Raw genomic sequence first — 20769 nt, 5'->3', positions numbered from 1 at the left:
TCTCTTTCCCTTTCCAACAGTGAGTCCTGTTGGTCTCATCTTCAACATATATCAAATTCTTGTTTTGCTCTCCATCTCCAGGCCAGTAACTTGGACCAGGCTGCCATCCTATCTTACTTGATCTTCCACTCTTGACCTTCTCTAATCTTTTGTTCACTCACTAGATGTTAATTGCATTATGTTCCCTCCCTCCTTAAGATCCTTCACTTGGATTCCTTTTCTTTTAGATAATGAAGTCCTGACTATTTCCTGTGGTTTACAAGGTTCTGCTCATCTTTCCAACCTCACCTCATTTAACTCTCCAACTTATTCACTAAGCAACAGCCCATTGGATTCTTCATGTTCTGTAAACACATCAGGTTCTTTTCTGCTTTAGGATCTTATTTTTCAACTTTGGGCTGGGTGATTTTTGCTGCTTCTCTTCATTCTTATATTTCAAGTGTCAAGGCAAAGGTCACCTCTGCAGGAGGCCTTCTCTTAGTCCTCTATCTAAAGTGGCTTCCCTCAGGTACTCCATTTCATCACTCTGCCTATTTCCGTCATAACACTCAAACTGTAATTATCTGATTAATTATTTATTTCTTATTTGTTGCCTGTTTACCCCACAAGAATGTAAGTACTCTGAAATCAGAGTCTTGGACTAAATAGTTCACCACTGAATCCTCAGAGCCTAGTTCAAGGCTCTCTAAACCTGTTTCAGTCCATTTTTCCAGTCTTCTTGTCCGTGATAACCCATTGCAGCTGCACTCAGCCGCAGTAGACACACCTAAAGATTCCTTACTAATTGAATTAACTTGTGCTTTACTCTACGACAGAATTATCTTCTTTTCAAATTTGTGTCAGTTAAAAATCGTATTATTTATTTATTTTTTTGAGGAAGATTAGCCTTCAGCTAACATCTGCCGCCAGTGCTCCTCTTTTTGCTGAGGAAGTCTGGCCCTGAGTTAACATCCTTGCCCATCTTCTTCTACTTTATATATGGGATACCTGCCTCAGCATGGCTTGATGAGCAGTGTGTAGGTCTGCACCCGGGATCTGAACCAGCGGGCCCCGGGCCACCAAATGTGCGATCCTAACCACTGGGCCACCAGGCTGGCCCCTAAAATATTATTATAAAGTGCTAAGTCAAATATCATCCTCCCTCAAAGCCATCCCTCGTTGATTTTCATCTGTTATTTGCTATTTTACTGTTAAAGTTCTTATTACACTCTTTCTTGTATCCTGTTTTTTTTAACCCATTGTTTTTTAAAATAAGTTCTTAAGGCATTCTAAGAAAGAATTCAGATGTATATTAAGTAAACATATTTCCTCTTTTCTTCCCTTCCTCAATCCTATCTATTCACTAGGGAAACCCAGTGGCAAGTGTTACTTCCAGAACTTTCTTCAGGCGTTGATAAATATATATCTTTCTTAAAAAAATTAAATGGGTGATAATAGATGTATGACTCCACAACTTTTTTTCACTTGGAAGTATTTATTGGACATCTTTCTCGTCAGTATATAGGGATTTGCCTCCTCCTTTCCAACTGCTTCATTGTGGATGTTGCAGAGACTGCTAATTATCCTCTATTAGCTTTAGTTTTTCTTTTATAGTGATATACGCCATGAGCCTTAGCTGGGCACATACATGTCAGGAAAAAAGCCTCCATTTCCAGGCTCCTTGTGGCTAGGTGTGGCTGTGCAAGCTAGGTCTAGCCAATAGGATATGAGGGAAGGTGATCTGTGTAACTTGTGAGAATAGTCTTTAAGGGGAAAAGTGCATGTTTCTTCTTCCCTTTCTTTCTTCCTCTTGGCGTGAATATAGATGTGATGACTGGAGCTGGAGCAGCCATCCAGCTCTGTGATAACTTTGGGAATGGAGGCCAAGAACAACAGAGCAACAATGTAAAAGGAGTCTGGGTCCCTGATTCTGCAGAACACTGCTCCAGCCCTGGATTGTCTAATTCCATATTTTTATGGGGACAAATGAGAAACTTTAATCTTGCTAAGCCACTATAATTTTGGATTTTCTTCCCACTTCAGTTGAACTTAATCCTTCCTAAATGATCATATTTTAAATAATCGCATTTTGTTTGCTATTTACATCTTTTTTCCATGCCTAGACCCTAGGTTCCTTGAAGGCTTACCTACAGTCTTACTCATCTGTATCTTCCCACAAGAATCTAGCACAGTGTCTGGCACATAGTCAAAGCTCAACTGGTATCTGGTAACTTGAATTAAATTTGTTTATTGCTGACCATAGATTTTGCTACTTCTTTAAATTGTATGAACAGGAAGAAAAAAAAAAATTAAGAGAATAAAACTCCTGAGCTGCAATAACTAAGTGGACTTCCTCCATCTTGAATTAATCCCAGAATACGGCCACAAGCAAGTTGTTGCTTATGATTATAAATGTCTTTTAACTTTGCAACAATGCTGATATTGGTAATTAAAATATTTATCTTAGTGAAGTCAAAAGAATTTTGCTTGGTTTTCAAATCTCTGTTATGTAAACACACCTTATTCAAATAAATCTGTTTCTTATAAATGTTTATGCCTTGACTGCCTCTTCTATAAAATGATAGTGCAATAGTTTTTGTGTGGAAGTGGAGGGTTGGACCAAATTAGTGGTTCTTATTCTTTTGCAGGTCAAAGGTAGGAAAACCATATAATTTATCAACCAAACTAAACTTTTGAGAGTGAAATGGCACACTGTTAATAATTGTACCAGGACATGGGCATAAATCTGCCTGTCCCATGCAAACTGTGACATATGTTCTGCTTGTCATAGGTCTCTACAAGAATGTGAAAAAAGCCCTAGATTTTCTCTCTAAAGAAACACACAAACACGTACCCTAAATTTTACATGCAGTCTGAGCAGTCCATGAATCCATTTCAGTTTATCTATGGAAATTTAGGGATCTACTCTCCTAGACTAAGAAAGAACTTCTGGGTAAAATTACCCCAAGTTTCTTCTTCATTAAAATTAGATAATTCCATCAGTCTGGTATGCTGATAATTATGAGTCATTGGCATAGCTGATTCTGGACAATTCACACTCTAAGTGCTCAACCCTGGGCTACAAATTAGCAGCTGGTGTCTCTCTACACTTTACACTTAAGGTACAGCCTCCTTGCATGGCCACCCATGTAAAAGGGAGAAATCTGAGCAGCCACTGCAGTAGCCTTACTTCCAGTCACACAGCAGCTAAAAGCAGAGGCCAGCTGCTCCTAGCAACTCTTTGCCTACCTGAGGGATGGAGCTGGTTAAGGTTTCCATGGAGTCCCCTCACCAGGTGCTCCCCAACTCCACCGTTCCTGATTGTCCTCTACCCCAGACCATAGTCCTCCCAGAATCCCCAGTCCAGAGTCGCTCACAGACACATTAGCTGTGAATGGCTGTCTGTGCAGGTGGAGTATGGCGCTCAGTCACAATACCGGTTGAAATGAAAATGCAAAAGTCTATTTTTCAGTTGCATATAAAATCATGGGCTTGATTTTTCATTTGAGTAGAATAGGTAAGAAATACTGACAATTTGAGAAGTATTTAGAAAATGGAAATCAGGATGACAAAGGAAGGAGTAACTTTAAATTCATAAAGGGGAAAAAATAGGAAGGAAAATATACCTGAATGAAATCCAATAATGTGCAATAGAGTTGGTTGTCATTTGAAAAGGCTTGAACCCACTTTTCTATTACCAAGGCAACCATCACATTATGCAAAACGACCAGGAAAAAGCAACAATAATCGGAACACCCAAACTCCAAATGAGAAGCACGATTTGTGTACAGATGTGAATTTAATAAAGAAGATGAAAAGCTGCTTTGTTCAAACTAACTTTTGCTGGTAAGCAAAAGAAAATGTATTTCGAAAAATTAACATTCTCTTTTACATTTTCAGAAATATCGGAGAAAATATACACAAGCCATTCCAACTATATATTAAATCCTGCTGAATTTGTATGGGGTTTTGTTGGTCCTTTCTTTCAAAGATGTGGGCGTTTCATACACAGAGATGTTTAATATTTATTTAAAACTCTTAGTGTGATGAGTATCTTATTAAGATACTTCTTTCCTCCAGAAGTTTGAATTTTAGTTTAAACAAGTGGACAGATTGAATGACTTGTATTCATTTTTTCTTTTTTGTATTTGTAGGAGTCACTTCATCAAAGAAATTGGTACTAAGCATTTAAGATAAATTTTGTGTGAGAATGTTGGGTGATTTCACAGAGAATATGGTAAAAGGCTAATGAGATGTTAAAGGTAATGGTTGTCACCTGGTTTTTACTGAAAGCTAAATAGGAGCCAAGTATGCATATTTATGTAAAATTTATATCAGGCTATGTAGAAAGCATAGATGTTTTCCCCAGCTGTTTTCTAAGGCTCTTAGTTTTTCTTTCTCTTTTCTTTCTATCCATCCCAACCTTGATCATCAGTTCCAGTGTATGCACACACACAACACACATATACACACATATGATAGTATAGGAAGAGGTGATAGAGGGTAAAATATTAACTTGAAAGATTTCAGTGCCCTTGGGCCAATTTGGAGGACAATCCTATAATTTTGTATTATTAGATCAGTATCAGAGGCTGCCCAATGTTTTTAATCCTTTCAATGGTAGCCTTACTGATGTGTTAGTCCAAACATGTCGACCTAGTCCATTTGAACTGCTATAACAGAAATGCAATAGACTAGGTGACTTATAAACAACAGACATTTATTTCTCACAATTCTGGAGGCTGGAAGTCCAAGATCAGGGTTCTGCAGGTGGAGTTCTGATGAGAACCCTCTTTCAGGTTGCAGACTGTTGACTTCTTGCTGTGTCCTCACACGGCAGAAAGCAGAGAGAGGAAGTAAGTCCTCTCATGACTCTTTCAAGAGGCACTGATCCCATTTTTGAGGGCTCCACCCTCATGACCTTGTCTAATCCAATTACCTCCCAAAACCCCACCTCTTGATACTATCCCATTAGGGGTTAAGGTTTCAACATCTGGATTTGGGGGGAGGGGGCACAAACCTTCAGTCCATAACACACGCTTTATAGAGCATCCTTACTTTCAAGTCAGAGAGTTCTTAGCATCTGATTGCATAGAGGAAAACAAAGTGGAAAGGCAATCGCAGTTCTGATGACCAGAAGCCCATAATCCCAAATGATGGGAATATTGCATTAGGGATATCTGAGAACCCAGGCAAGACATGGAAGGCTAAGATCCTCCTCTGAGGACAACTGTTGTTCCTATGGTTGGACTCGTAAAATCCAGCTGAAATAGCAGAAGCCTGTTGTTAACCATTGTCAGTGCCACCCTGCACCTGCTTCCTCTAGTTTGTATCTGTGCCGCGTGAAGATTCCCTTGGCTCCTGACCCAGTTTCTCTCCTTGACTTTGAGAACCTGCCTGTCCTGGCAGTCAGCTTGTCATGAGGACCATTGCTGTAAAAAGCACCCCTTCAACTCCCTCGACCCCTCTTGTTCCATAAAATTGTCAGCATGGAAAACCCTCTGCCCCTGACCTTGAACAATCCTTTCTCTTTTGAAATGTCCCCAAACTGAATGCTTTCCTCCTTGCAGCCAACCAAGGATGGTCATATGTACCTGAAGGCCAATTAGATTTTTTTCTCCCCACTTCCGAAAATCCCACCTAATAGAACCCTTGCCAATCAGACATGCTCTCAGTATTTGCTTTTTTTACTCAATAGAAGTTACTCTCCTTCTAAACCCTTGAACCTCTGCTGAAGCAAAAAATGAGGGCAGAGCTGGGCTCCCTTGCCACAAGTTAATGAATAAACAATCTTTGTGAATTCTGTCTTGGACTTTATTGTGCCTTTGACAACTTCAATTATGCTCCTGTCTTTATGTCTGTTTTCATTTTAGGCCAGTGGAACAGCCTTCCTGTGACGTACCTTGGGCGGATGTGCTGTCACTGTTCTTTTCTCCTGGGACTGTATGCATATCAGAGTCACTCTGGCCTGGGGTCACAACAGTGAGTGCAGCCAAAAGGAATCAGGGCCCTCATTAGCTGGCCAGTCTCAGTCTAAGTTGGGGTAGGCAGGCTGTTTCTCCAATTCCTTTGCTGCTGTTTCATGATGGTTCATTCCTATGCCATAAAGGAGGCATCTTTTCCATCTGTCTATCTTCCAGGCCTGATTTTCTGATCTGCTGATCCTGCGAGCTATGTAGTGTGTTTTGATTAAATCTCCTTTCTGCCTACATTAGCCTGAGTTGGGTTGTTTTGCTCTCCAAAAACCTCTAGATAGATGGTCTCTTTGAAATGAGAAGGAACCCAGTGTTCACTCCTCTTGGCCTATCAGGCATGCTGCTTCCTGAAAGTGCTGACCTCATTCCTTATGGGGATAGATAAGCATTTATTCCCATGATGGGATTTCAAGGAGGGTGAAAACAGAGCACTGTGAAGGGTAGAGCAGGGCACAGAAGGGCATCCAAGGGCTTCAGAGACTTCTCTTAAGACCTGTCCTGCTTCCAATAAATGCAATCAGAAGGAGAGGAATGATGCGGAGTCTGAAAGCTCAGAATTGCATTAAGTGACTTTTCCATATATGAGTTATTTGTCTATCGGAAATAAATCTATCTGAATGTTGTATTGATCTTCTTACCAGGCTGGCAAAAATCCCAGGGAGAGAATTTACCATTGAGGATGGCTGTGGGTCATTGCATATAATGATATCCATTTTTAGAGGCTCCTTTGGAATTTTGAAAATGCTCCGAACTAGCAGTTTCTGGATCGCTATAGCAGTAAGATATTCCGCTTTGGCTTTGGGAATCAGAACAGTGGTTAATTAATACTTTTCCTCCAGGCTGAGAACAAGAATGTTATAACACCTGAGGCCGTATTCAACTCCGGATTAGCATATATGACACCCAGAGGAAACTGAAATTGCTCTAAAAATGTGTAATGCCAGATTCAAACCAAATCCTGTTTATGACGGCTTTGCTTCTATGAAATATTCAGAATGTGGAAAGAAAAGACAACCAAAGATAAAAGACAGCAATTTTGTTATTCTGCATTTGTTATCAGGGTGTCTTAATTACTTTCCTTGAAGTATGTGTTTTGATACCAATTGATTAAATACACAATCTTTTTTATTTAGTTTGTTTTTGGAGAAGATCTTTATTTAAGGTAAGATGAAGTTGGAGGAAATTAAGTTGGAAACTTTAATGTTAGTGAAATTATATAGTCTGGTCTCCAGAGATTCATTTTTAAGGGAGAATTAACAAGATGAGGAACTTCTATTTAATTTCTAGCTTGTTGGGATTTTATTAAGAGACTGTTAGAAGACATGTACCCTAAATGATGCCTTTACTCTGTGTATAAAATAGCCGAGTTGTGTTTTTGTCTTTTCAATCAAATCTTCTTGTTAAAACCGCTGAAGTGAGAGAGCTGGAAAACAGGAAGAGCCAGGCATTCCTGGGAAATGATGGTGGTATCTTTCAGCACCGTTTTGTCCAATAAAGATTTTTGAGTACTTTATAAGTACAATGCTAGGCATTAAACAGCAGAGGAATTAAGCATAACATGTTGTCAACTTTACCTGAAATTAGATAACAAAGATTTAAATTTAATGTATTTTTGGAGGACAGGGGCTATACAGTATTTAATCTATGTATTTCAGGCATCTCACTAGCATGCTATCTGACTGTAGTTGGCACTCAGCTGATACTTGAATAAATGAATGATATAATGATCCTTGAGGACTTGTAGCATCTGTCAGGTTTTTCACCTTGTTTTGCAGGCAATTTTTTCTTTCTTTTTTGTTTCAGTAATTTGTTCAGCCAAAGTGGTTTGAGGGATAAACATAAGCAGTGATACCAGGCCTCTTTTTTTTTTTCTATAAAAAAGACCTCATTTTACTGTCTGCTCTGCCTGAGCTTTCTTAGTTAATTAAAATAAACAAATCTAAACAAATGTCCTTAGTACCATGCCCCATTATTAATTAATAAAATCATTGTAAGAAGAAGACTCCCACTCTTTTCAAGAGGTTGTAATCAAAGAAATATGCTCTGGGTTCACAGAAAGAGACCGAGTGCTCATCAAGGCTTTGGGGTCAACTGGCATCTCCTCTTCCTGGTTAATTAGTCTAACTTGGTTCACAGCAACTTTCTTTTCTCATTTTATTGTATTCCTTTTTCCTGGTATTTTGTTCCAAAAGGTCTTCAAATCCAAATGCATCAGCTCCCTGATTAGGTGACACCCAAGCAACCAGGGCACCCCCACCCCAACCCAGCCCCCTGCCATAGCCATAGCTGTCATCCTTTCAACATCGCAGGTGGAAACTCACCAGTGAGGGACAAGATTGTTCAAAGACAATTGACAACATTGACAAAGATATCCCCTTCCAAGCAGCCACCACGATGTGAGATCCCAGATTGATACCCTGGTGTCCACATTCTGCTGTTATCTCTATTCTCAGTCTTATTTCCTAGTGTTTCCTGAAACGCACCCTATGTTCCACCACGCTGGATTTCTTGTTATAATAGAACTGCACTGTCCAATGCTATAGCCAATAGCCCCTCGTGGTGAGAGAATGAATATGCAGACAATGGATAGACCACATATAAAAGTAGAACTCTGACCCACAATGTGCAGCAAACAGCCCAGAAAATCAACCCATAATCTACAGTAACCAGCCCAGGAAGTCAGCCTGCTGTCTAAGGGTGAAACTTCTAGGAAGTTAGACCACACTCTCTCTAGCAACACTCCAGGAAACCAAATAATAACCCCTGTAACAACTGTATCCACACAGCCAGGACTTGACTCATAATTGTCAACTTTAATTTTTGTCCCCACTTCCAACTTAGGACCAATCAGAGAAAGCCAAATATGCACCCTTACCAATCACATAGGATGTCCAGCTTCCAGTTAGACCACCTACAGCTTCCCTGTGCCAAGAACCTCCAGACAGGGCACACCTGGAGCCTTCTGTTTTCCATTACAAAGCTTTCTCACTCTTCTGCCTGCCTTTGTGTCTCTGCCAAAACTCAATTGACAGTGACTGACTCCCTTGCTAGAGGAAGCTCTAAGGCAATAGCCTTAGCCTCTTTTCATTTGGTTGGTCTTCATTTATTTCCACAATTAGTATTTAAATTTAAATTAATTAAAATTACATAAAATTAAAAGTTTAGTTCTTCAGTTGCACTAGCCAAATTTCAAGTACTCAGTAGCCTCTTGTGGCTAGTGGTTACCGTACTGGACAGTGTAGATATGGAAAATTTTTATTATCTCAGAAATTTTTATTGGACAACTCTATTCATACCTAGGGTTTTCCCACTGTATGCTACTCCTTCTGCTTGAATTGCCTTTCTCCCACATTTCACCTGCCGAACTCCTACCCAGCCTTCATGGGCTTGCTTCCACTTCCTTCAGGAAGGCTTCATTGATTCCTCTATCTAGACATCATCTCTCATGTCTTAGATTATACCTTTCTCACAGCACTCATCATAGTCTCTTTTAGTTCCATGGTCTCTTCCATCCATACTGTAGGCTCCTTGACCTTAGTAATTATTTTAACCTCCCAGGATCTTGTGCTTCCTACAGAGCAGGCCCTTAATAACTTTTTTTTTTAACTTAAATGTGGTTTGGGGAAAATAAGGATCAGATTTAATTATTCACTTTAAGAAGCCATGGAATGACAGATGGAATTGGATTTTCTGTTTTTCATTTGGGACATAGAATGTACAAATAGTGTTGCACATGGCTTTGTTCTTCCCTTCCTGGTTCTGCATCTGTTATCCTCTAGACAGCTTCATTTAACACTAGGAAGATGTTTATAAAGTTAGCTGGGGATCATCTCAGAGCCTCCCATTTCTATTTTTCAAAAGTTGTGTGAGCCTTCAGAAATCTTTTCATAGAACAGCAACTGTGAGGAAACTATAGGTCTTAGATTCCCAAAATACTTTTAGAATAGCTAACTTTTAACAATGTCTTCAACACACCAGGCAGTTTCATGCCTCTGTGCCTTGCTCATATTTTCTCTTGCCTGAAATATAACCCCAAGCTTATCCACCCTCATACCACCTCTGTTCCTTTTGAACTTCCTTCAAATGTCAAATTAAATATCACATTGTCTATGAAGTCTTGCTCCATCTCCCAAATGGAGTCACTCTTTTCTCTGGCTGTTTGTCAATGTCTACTTGGACATCTCTTTATTCTCACAATGTGGTGGATGAAGGCAAATGCTAACTCAAAAGCATTGTTACTAAGCAAAATACACCCTGCCGGGGGAAAGAAATTAACCCACTTACATTCCCTTTTGGGGGTTGTTGTTATATTTGGATACTTTAGGGTAAAAGCCACTACAACTCAGGGAGAAAACTCTTACTGTTTCTTTCCTTTCACCACCACCCTAAATCCAAGGATCTTGAGCTCATCAGTTTTTAGAGTGGAGTTAGCAGCCCTTTCTTCACTTTGTACACTGGCAGAAATTGTGTCTGGGAGAAAACTTTTGCTATCCACTGGGTGCCTGAGGTTGTGAAACTTGCAAGAAACAGAAACTAAGTAGAGTACTGGCACTTTGTTTGTCAGGGGGTATGGGATATCCTGGGATAGGGAGTGAGGCTGTGAGGCTGTGAGGCTGGGTCACTAGCTAGGGATGAGACTTCAACGGCAAGGGGAGGAGGAAGAAATGGAGTCAGAACAGAAGATGAACCATCCATGTGGGGCAGCTTCAAAAGGACTAAGCACAGGGCCCTCTTCCTTTTGAGAGTTCGAGTGATGTAGCCAGTGACATAGTAACTGATTCCATTCATCACCATCACCCCTGACTCTGTCAGATTTTGGAGAATTTTCCTGAACCCTTCAACAAAGAACTACCTAAACCTTTACAATTGTTTAGTCCTATTTGGGCAAGAAAGCTTTTGGAATGGGTAGAGAGGCCCTGCTCTGAAGTTCATCAAACATTGGTCCACACCCTCACTGTGGACTATTGGGTACCAGGCCACAAACACCCACATGGAGATATAGGAAGAACATTCCCTCTTATGCTACCATCCTCAGAGGGTGTGGACAAGAGGAGAAGATCTTCCCCTGCGAATAATTATTACAGAGTTATGAAAATTATTCATTTATTTATTCAACAATATTTGGAATGGATTTTGGAAGAATTGCCATCTTGGGCTAAACTGGATAACCAGAATGCAAACACTGCATTTTATCTCTTTTTGTATTCTGAATACAACCACAGTGCCTGATACACAGTGGTGCTTGACCAAAGTTACAGAATGAACCTGTTGGTTAATGAGCTCAATTATTGGGCTAGAAGTAAATTCATTAGTGATTCTATTGGGGGATAACAGGAGGATTTCTTTTTCAAGCTCATGGGCTGGAGGAAGAGATACAGACTTAACTTGAAAAGCTATAGCTAGAATCCTCTTGTGAAGACAAATTATAGAAGTATAAGATCCCAGAGCTGAGAGAACATCAGAACCCACTTATTCCTATACTTTTATTTTGAGGATGAAGATATTGAGATTTAAGTAGTGTCCACATAGCTTTTAAAATGTGAAAATATTCTTTTAGAGTCTTGCCAACTGCCAGGTTAATTTGAAAGTTTGGGCTTTGTAGTTCAAGTTCTCATTTAATTTCTCAAAGTTCACAAACCCTTCCCACTTGGATACAAGTCTGGGTGTGGTGCTCACTATTTCTCATCCTTTCATCCTGCCTCTTTCAGCCCTCTTACTGAGAACTCAGCTCACTCCCAGCTTTGCCTCCTCCTCTCCTGCTGACTCTGGAAGAAACATATCTTCAGTCCGAGGACCCCCTCTAATTTTTCCGTCTCCCCTTTACCATCTCCTAGCTCTGAAATACACCTGACACACTGAGGACTTTAGGGAAGAGACTGTCACTTAATTATGAAAACACGTAGTTGCTTTTTTCCTCCCATATCTGAACATTTTCTTGCATAATGGGAACAATTAGATGAAGAAGTTTTTGAAAACCATTGCAGTATATTTAAAAATCTGTTTATTTTACCAGATTAATCCAGAGTTGCCATGGGTTGTTCAAAGAAACAGTGTGAGAAGCTGTTTTGCATTAGTTTCTGAGGTGTGATATGTAGGAGTTGAGACATTGATGTGATCAGATGTCGCTACACTTTCTTTTATGCCTCTTCTAGGGTCCAGGATGGAACTATGACTTTTCCTATTATGTTTGGGGTCCTGTGGTTCCTCCTCCCAGCCAGGTCATGCTGTCAACTTGGTGCTCCTTTTCAGGAAACCATTCCCACCAGACCCCTTGGAGAAGAGAAGTGGGGGCCAGTTGTCTTGTGTTCTGGCTCAAAAGAATGAGCAGGGTGAATTAATTAGCTCTCCTTTCTGCTTTAGATTGCAGAAAATCCAACCAATAGTGACTTAAACAAATGTCGGGTTTGCTTTTTCTCTTGTAACAGGAATCTTGAAGCTGAGCAGGGTTGGTTCAGTGGCTTGCTGATGTTGGAGGTCTGGGAGGAAAACTTGTCCTCTACCAACTTAGGTCTGAGTGGTAGTGGTCAGGGCCAGCAAATTAATTGACAAGACAGATCAAGAGGAGAGGACTTTATTCCACACGCCTGCTGCAGCATCCTATAAGGAGTAGTTATCTAAACAGCTATGGGCAAAGGTTTGTATATCAGCATAATAAGCGGGTTGGTTAGGGCCTCAGCGGGAGAGTGTGGGAGGTTGCGATAAGGCTTGTTTACACCATTGCTGATCTAGGTGCTGGTGCTAATGGTCAGCCTCTTTCCTGGCTGGAAGCTCCCTCGGAGGAAGATTTATGGCAGCAGAATTCTCACATTCTCTATGTGTTAAGGGTCAGTCTTCTCCCTTATTGGAGGCTGAATTCTCAGAAAGCTCTGAGACAAGGGAAGTTTAGAGGAGGTTTCTTGCTCAGCTGCTGTTTGTTCAGTGTTTTCATTCTGAAGTAGTCTTTATGCGATTCTAATGGGTTTTGTTGGTCCCTTTAGCATCTCCTTGTCTCATAGTGACCTGGGCCTGCTGAGCATGAAGAGCAGGAGGTGGATGTGGTGAGGGGCAGAGCATTTCTCCTCCGTGGTGCTTTCTTATGGTGGGGGAAATCCTTCCCTGAAGATAATCATCAGAAAACACCCCACGGGGCCAGCCCTGTGGCCGAATGGTGAAGTTTGCACGTTCTGGCTCAGTGGCCCAGGGTTTCGCTGGTTAGGATCCTGGAAGGGGATGTGGCCCCGCTCATCAGGGCATGCTGAGATGGTGTCCCACATAGCACAACCAGAAGGACCTACAACTAGAATATACAACTATGTGGGGAGAAGACAATGGGGGAAAAACAATCACCCAAGGGAGCTTTATAATACTGGAGATTCTCAGGAGCTGGTGCTGGGAATCTGACTCTGCGGGTCTGGCTGTGTGTATTCTGCGAGAGGGGGGAAGGGTCTGTGATCTGCAGTTATGAAAATAGCTTCCAGTCTAGGAGCCACTCCAGGAGGAAGGAGGCGCTGCCTCTGAGGAATTTTTGCATGGAGACGCCTGATAGTGTTTGTGCTGAGGTGACTCCCTGAGTGTTTGAACATTGTGGAGTTTGCCCACTCAGACTAAAAATTGATTTTATAGTCCTGATGCTTCACCAGTTTTCTCAAAGCTCATATGTAATATGTGTACATGTGTCTGTACGTGAGCTCTCAGCTGGGTGGTCCCTATGGTTAAAAATATGGTTGCAAAATCACTTCTGTTTCCAACAAGACCATTATATTACTAAGAGATGATTTAGGAGGCAATGATGTTTGCTTCAGTTTGTGGTGGTATTTTAGTGTGATTGGTAGGAGATCTTTGGACAAACATGCATTTTGTGGATTTTGAGAAAAGCAAAGAGGTGATCTAAGGTGCCAGCACACAACAATGGTGAAAATATTAGGCAGACAATCACACCTGTGCTTATGAGGATGCTGATGGGAAGCGAACTCTTGTCTGGGAGACCAAGGAATGGCTGCACTGTTCTGCAGACCCCAGCTGTGTCTCTATAGTCGCCTAGGCATCTGAGTCTCAATTGTCTCATCCATAAAAGAATAATCATACTCTTTACTTTAAATGAGAGAATGTGTGCGTATGTGCTGAATAAACTGTGCTAAGAAATTCTTCATGATTTCCAAATACAGGGATGGGCAAAAAAGGGGTCAAGTGAGTTTTTTGGAGGGGTTCGTTTAGGCCCTGAATGTGAGTCCTCACTGCTTTTCTCTGTGTCTTTCAAACAATAGATATAATTCCACACGTGCCCTCATGGGCTCAGCCTGCAGTGAGAAGAGATCCTCTCCAGGAGGCAACTTCCCGTAATATTTGACAGAGTCTCTTCTTGACCAAACTGTAGTCAGGCTCCTCTGAATCTTTTTCCCAACCAGGCCTCAAATTTTGGGCTTCTATGTTTGTCTTTGCATCGCCCAGTTTTAGCAAGAATCCTGTTAAGTTGGTTTAGCCAGAATCCCCCCTGCTCAATATCTGATCACCCTTGATATCTGCCCGGTTCCTCATGCCCACCATCCCCCGGGTAATATCTGATCAGCTGATTTAGCAGGAATTGTGTTAGGTCAGTTTAGCAAGAATTATCCTACCCTCTTAGTAATTTTTCCATCCACTGACACCCCCACCCTGCTCCTTGGCTGCAAAATCCCTGCTTTTCCTTGTCGTGTTCTGACGTGAGCCTGCTCACTCTCTCCTACTGCAAAATCCCATTGCTGTGATCCCTACACCTATTGCAATGGTCCTGAGTAAAGTCTGCCTTGCCATTGTTTAACAAGTGCCATGAATAATTTTTTCTTTAATGTATTCTATGCTTTTCTCAGAGACAGCAGTGTTGCATCTTATTTCCTGGACCAATTTGTTATACGTAATTTTTTCTTCCATCTTTCCTTGCAAAGTGTATATATGTAGTGAGATAAACTTTTATAACTATTTCCAGAGAGGAATATAATTCAGACTGTTTGTTTCTTAAGTTTGGTATAGCTGTTAAAGGAACTAGGTGATAGAAAGGTAAAATTAGTCTATTCTTTGGACAGTAAAAGTCTATAAGAAGGAACACAGAGATGTCTATCCAGTCTGCCCATGGGGAAATGTAGATCAGGATAGAGTGGCCAAATGTGAATTGCCTCATCTAAAAATGACACAACCATTTTAGTATAATATGGGCTGGCATCTTTGTCTGATAAGCCTGGGTTTAAGAATATTTACAACCCAGTGGTTCTGGCGTCTTGAGGGATTTTACTTCCGTTCTATTCCGCAGTTGTTGGTTTTTCTAACATTGATTTCTGTAGCTTTCGTCGGCTTTATTCAGCACAGGTGGACTGTGGTTTCACAAGTTTTAGATGGAGACTACGCTTCTAGTTTTAATTTTATTTCTGTGACCATGAGGAGCTTCCAACAAGTCTTAACCTGGTGAAACAGCTCGTTTCCTGAGATCCACTGAGCACATGGATATCAGGAGAAGCAAGAGGGACGTAAAAAATATTTTTGTTTGTTTGCTTGTTTCCAAACTTCACCTTCTCGAGTATGTGCTGGTAGGACCTGAAAATCCACAGCTCAGTGGAGAAAGCGGAGGGATGAGGTAGCATTGCCGCTCAGAGGCACTTCCCTGTCACCCTGCCATTTTATATTTACAAATCCTCACATTCAAAGAACCTCAAGGGGTAACTTTTCACATAGTATAGATTTAATTCTTCTAACTGCAGGTGGACGCAAGTGAAGCTCACTAACTTTGTTCTTTTTACTTTACCACATAAGTAAATTTACTTTTGAATTGCTCTGTTTATTTATGATTCCAAAATGATCGTACATTTAAACCTATTCTAATTCCTTAGCCACTGTTGGCTCTAAAACATATTGATATTTGCAACTGAGAATTTTCCGGCTTGTTTTCCCCTCCCCGCCTGGAATCCTAGTGCGTCAGCAAAGCTCTCCTAGTAAACACATGAGACTCAGGGGAAAAATCTTGTTGAAAGAAGCCCCTTCTCAGTAATTTTTGGAACATGAAAGCCGAAGGATGTCTAACTGTCAGGAGCAAGATGAGCAGCCTCATTCTTTATGTACTTCGGTGTCTGCTAAGCGATATTAAATCAGAGAACATGGCTTCAAAGAATCACGTCCTTCTGCTAAATAGGGAACATGGCTCTCAAGAATTTCTGTGTGTCTGTGGACCACCTTGGAGGCCAACCAGTGTCGCCCTTCCCAGTCTCCTAATTATAGGTTGGACAGGGGAAGTGAGTCTAATAATGGATCCCTTTTCTGGTGCAGTTATTTTTAGAAGCATATTTAGGTGGCAGGGATTCTATTCAAGTGTGCCCATTATGTTTAACGGTGACCTTAGAGAGGGCGTGTGTTTTAATTATTTCTCTGCAGTAGAGCTGGCCTCGCACAGGTGCGGCCAAGCTTTCACACCTGGCTTCCTTGTGATCAGCGAAACGCCAAGAGACAGAGTGACACTCATGGGCCCTGAGAGCAGATCCAATCCATGACCTTCGCCTCATTAGCAGCCTGACCCAACCAATCAGAGAAAAGCTTGCCTTTGATTCTGGTAGTAGAGATGTGACCGTGACAGAGACAGCAATGGTCTCCTTGCTGTGGCTCCAAGACGAAGCCCTTGTTCTCTTTGAAATGCTTTGTCAGTGCAGACATACCAACTTAGGATATCTTTCACTGTCTGTCTTTCTGCCTCTGTGTATCTTGCTCTCTCTTTAATTAAAATGCCAAAATGCTCAAATTAACTACTGATCTAAAGTAAATACAAGCAATTTTGAAATCTTTACTTCCTTTTATTCAGAAATGCGTTGAATGCTCACACATATGCACTGAAATCCAATATCTAGATCTTTAGATTTTTTTATTTAAAAAATTTTAACTGTTCATTTGAAATAATTCCAGACTTAAAAAAGGTAGCAAAATAATACAAAGAATTCCAATATACCCTCACCTAGCTTCCCCAAATGTTAACATCTTCCGTAATCTTAGCGTAATGATCAAAACCAGGAAATTAACATAAGATACTATCAACTAATCTACAGGCCATATTAAAAGTTTTCCAATTGGTCCACTAATATCCTTTTTCTGATCTAGGATCCAATCCAGGATTACATACTGCATTTAGTTGTCCTGACTTCTTAGTTTCCTCCAATCTGGAACAATTTCTTGGTCTTTCTTTATCTATCACAACCTTTATATCCTTATATATCATATATCCTTTATACATTATATATCATGACCTTATATCTTTGTATCAAATTCAGATTATGCATTTTTGGCAAGAATACCACCATAGTGATATTGTGTCCTTCTCGGTGTATCACATCAGGGAGTACAGGATGTTGATATGTCTCACTACTGGAGATGTTAACTTTGATCTCTTGGTTAAGGTAGTGTCTGCCACTGTAAAGGGACTATTTTCAGCTTTGAAATTAAAAAGTATGTTATGGAGAGATACCTGAAGATTATACAAGCATACAGTTTCTCATCATCTTTATTTGTATCTTTGGATTTTTGAACCTAAAAGATGTTAGTGAATGGATGAAATCAAAGAAGAATGAAATAAATGGAGAGACATTCCATGTTCCTGGATGGGAACACTCACTATTGTCAAGACATCAGTTCTTCTCAATTTGATGTATAGATTCAATGTAATCCCAATTAAAATCCCAGAGAGTTATTTTGTGAATCTCGACAAACTAATTCTAAAGTTTATATGTAGAGGCAAAATAATCAGAATAGCCAATGTAAACTGAAGGAGAGGAATAAAGATGGAGGACTGACACTACTTGACTTCAAGATCTACTATAAAGTAATAGTAATGAAGACAGTGTGGTACTGGAGAAAGAATTTACAAATAGATCAATGGGACAGAATTGAGAGACCATAATTGGAGTCACATAAATTAGTCAAGTGACCTCTGACAAAGGAGAAAAGTCTTTTCAGCAAATGGTACTGGAACAACTGGACTTCCACAGGTGAAAAAAACGAATCTAGACATAGACATTACACTCTGCACAAAAATTAGCTCAAAATGGACCACAATCCTAAATGTAAAATGCAAAACTTTGAAACTCGTAGAAAATAACATAGGAGAAAACCTACGTGATTCTGACTATGGGAGTGACTTATTAGATACAACAGCAAAGAAACAGTCCATGAAAGAAATAATTGATATGCTGGACTTCGTTAGAATTAAAAACTTCTGCTCTGTGAAATATAGTGTCAAGAGAATGAGAAGAGAAGCCATAGACTTAGAGAAAATATTTGCAAAAGACACATCTGATAAAGGATTGTTATCCAAAATATACAAAAAACACTTAAAACTCAACAATAAAAAAACAAACAACCCAATTAAAAAATAGACCAAAGACCTTAGATACCTCATCAAGGAAAATATGCAGATGACAAATAAGGATGGAAAAAGATGCTCCACACCATATGTCATCAGGGAGATGCAAATTAAATAAAAATGAGATACCACTACACATCTACTAGAATGGCCTAAATCCAGAACACTGACAACACCAAGTGTTGAAGAGAATGTGGAGCAACAGGAACTCTCATTCATTGCTGGTGGGAATGCAAAATGGTGCAGCCACTTTGAAGACAGTCTGACAGTTTCTTACAAAAATAAATGTACTCCTACCATATGATTCAGCAGTTGCTGTATTCATACCAATTCTTGGTATTTACCCAAAGGAGTTGACAACTTATGTCCACACAGAAACCTGCACATGGATGTTTATAGCAGCTTTATTTATAGCTGCCAAAACTTGAAAGCAACCAAGATGTCCTTCAGGAGGTGAATAGATAAATAAACTGTGGTACATCCAACAATGGAATATTATTCAGCACTAAAAAGAAATGAGTTATCAAGTCATGAAAAGATGGGGAGGAACTTAATGCATATTTCTAAGTGAAAGAGGCCAATCTGAAGAGGCTGCATACTGTACGATTAAACTATATGACATTCTGGAAAAGACAAAACTATGGAGACAATAAAAAGATCAGTGGTTCCCAGGAGTTGAGGAGTAGTGAGGGATGAATAGGCAGGGCATGGAGGATTTTTATGGCAGTGAAAATAGTCTGAATGATACCATAATGATGAATACAGGTCATTATACGTTTGTCTAAACCCCCAGAAAGTACGACATCAAGAATATAACATAATATAAATTATGGACTTGCAGTGACTATGATGTTAATGTAGGTTCATCAACTATAACAAATATACCCATCTGGTGGGGGAGGTTGATAATGGGGGAGACTGGGCATGTGTGGGAGCAGGGAGTATATGGGAAATCTCTGTACCTTCTCAATTCTTCACAATTTTGTCGTGAACCTAAAATTGCTCCAAAAAAAATAAAGTCTTAATAAAAAAAAGTGTTAGTGGGACCATGTAGTATTATTTTAAAGATATGCCAAAAAAATTAAGAATCATCATTTAAAGATTTTTTTTATTGTGCCAAAATATATAAGTGCATCATTTTTAGAACAACTGAAGAGGTCAATTCATCCTATAAAATGATGAATAATGAAAGTGCAGAAGTAATACTTTTTTCAGATAGATATACAGTAACATCTCTAACAATGAATTCTTCAGGGAGAAAAAAATTACAGAAACAGCAAAAAAATAGTAATTCAGGATATCCATAAAAAATGCAATAATAATAATTTACTTTAAAAATGGACATTCTTTACCATTTCCTGGATTTCTTCTGGGTACATAAACAAAAAATAGAGAAAGAAATATACCACTCAGTTTACTCTGCCAAGCTACATATCTGTCAGATCATTTATGGGGATAATAATGCATATTCTTGGCCATTTCGGCTCCCTCTGCCTTTTTGTTCTGATTTGGTCCCTTCCTTCATTTGTTTTTATCAGAAGCCTGAATAGACCCGGACTGGAGATCAATAAGCATAATGAGGGCCAGTTCAATGACTCACGTAGACATCACCGTCAAGGCTTCAGAAAAATGCTCTGACTTCCTGTGAACCCCATTCCCCCCACCTCCCTGCACCCCCTTTGAGAAGGAGGTTCTGCTTCACAAGGTAGCTCAGGGTGCCCTATTTGCCGCTAAACAAGTTAGCAGTGGCCGGGTGGGGAAAAGGAGCCCTTTCTTCCTAGTCTTATTTCACCATGCTGTGTGCTTAGTATCCCATGGAAAAGACAGCAAGCATGCCAATCATCAGACACTGTGAATTCAGTTCCTCCCGAGTCTCCAGGTGTGTAATCATATTGTTAGTTACTGGAAATCTGATATTCCTCCTAAGTGTTTATCATAGGCAGGGCAGTCTTCCTTGGTCAAAAAGAGCAAAACACTCCATAACATGTTTTGATTTAATACGAACTAACATTTATGGAAAAGTTAGATGTAATACAACTCCATTAGCAAAATGACATACTATTTACAAATAAAATACTCAAATTAACTGTGGTCTGCATAACTCTCCCCATCCCTTTCTCCTTTTAACGTCCTCTTTGAACATTATTCAAGAAGCATGACTAATTGGTCTGACTCTAAAAATGTTAGACGTCCTCACCTTGTTTTCTCAAGAAACATTTGGCTGTACTTTTCCTATTTAATCTGAAGCTGCTGTAAAAATGGTTGTCAGTTCCAAGTAGGATTATACAGGGTGAATGCTAGCATTTGTCACATGGTCAGTGGCAGCACTAGAAAACAAATAGCTCAAGTGGAAACAGGAATCTGCTCTCCAAGTCATAAACAGCCGTACTCATCCCCTACTAACACCTTTGTCTGGGAGCCAAGGAAGTGGGTGTGGCTAAGCAGAGCTGAAGTCCTTGAGAGAAGAGA

This window comes from Equus asinus, chromosome 11 (assembly GCF_041296235.1).
Source record: "Equus asinus isolate D_3611 breed Donkey chromosome 11, EquAss-T2T_v2, whole genome shotgun sequence".
NCBI classification, from domain to species: Eukaryota; Metazoa; Chordata; class Mammalia; order Perissodactyla; family Equidae; genus Equus; species Equus asinus.
The sequence above is the reverse complement of the archived record's forward strand: the minus strand, read 5'-3'. Positions refer to the sequence as shown.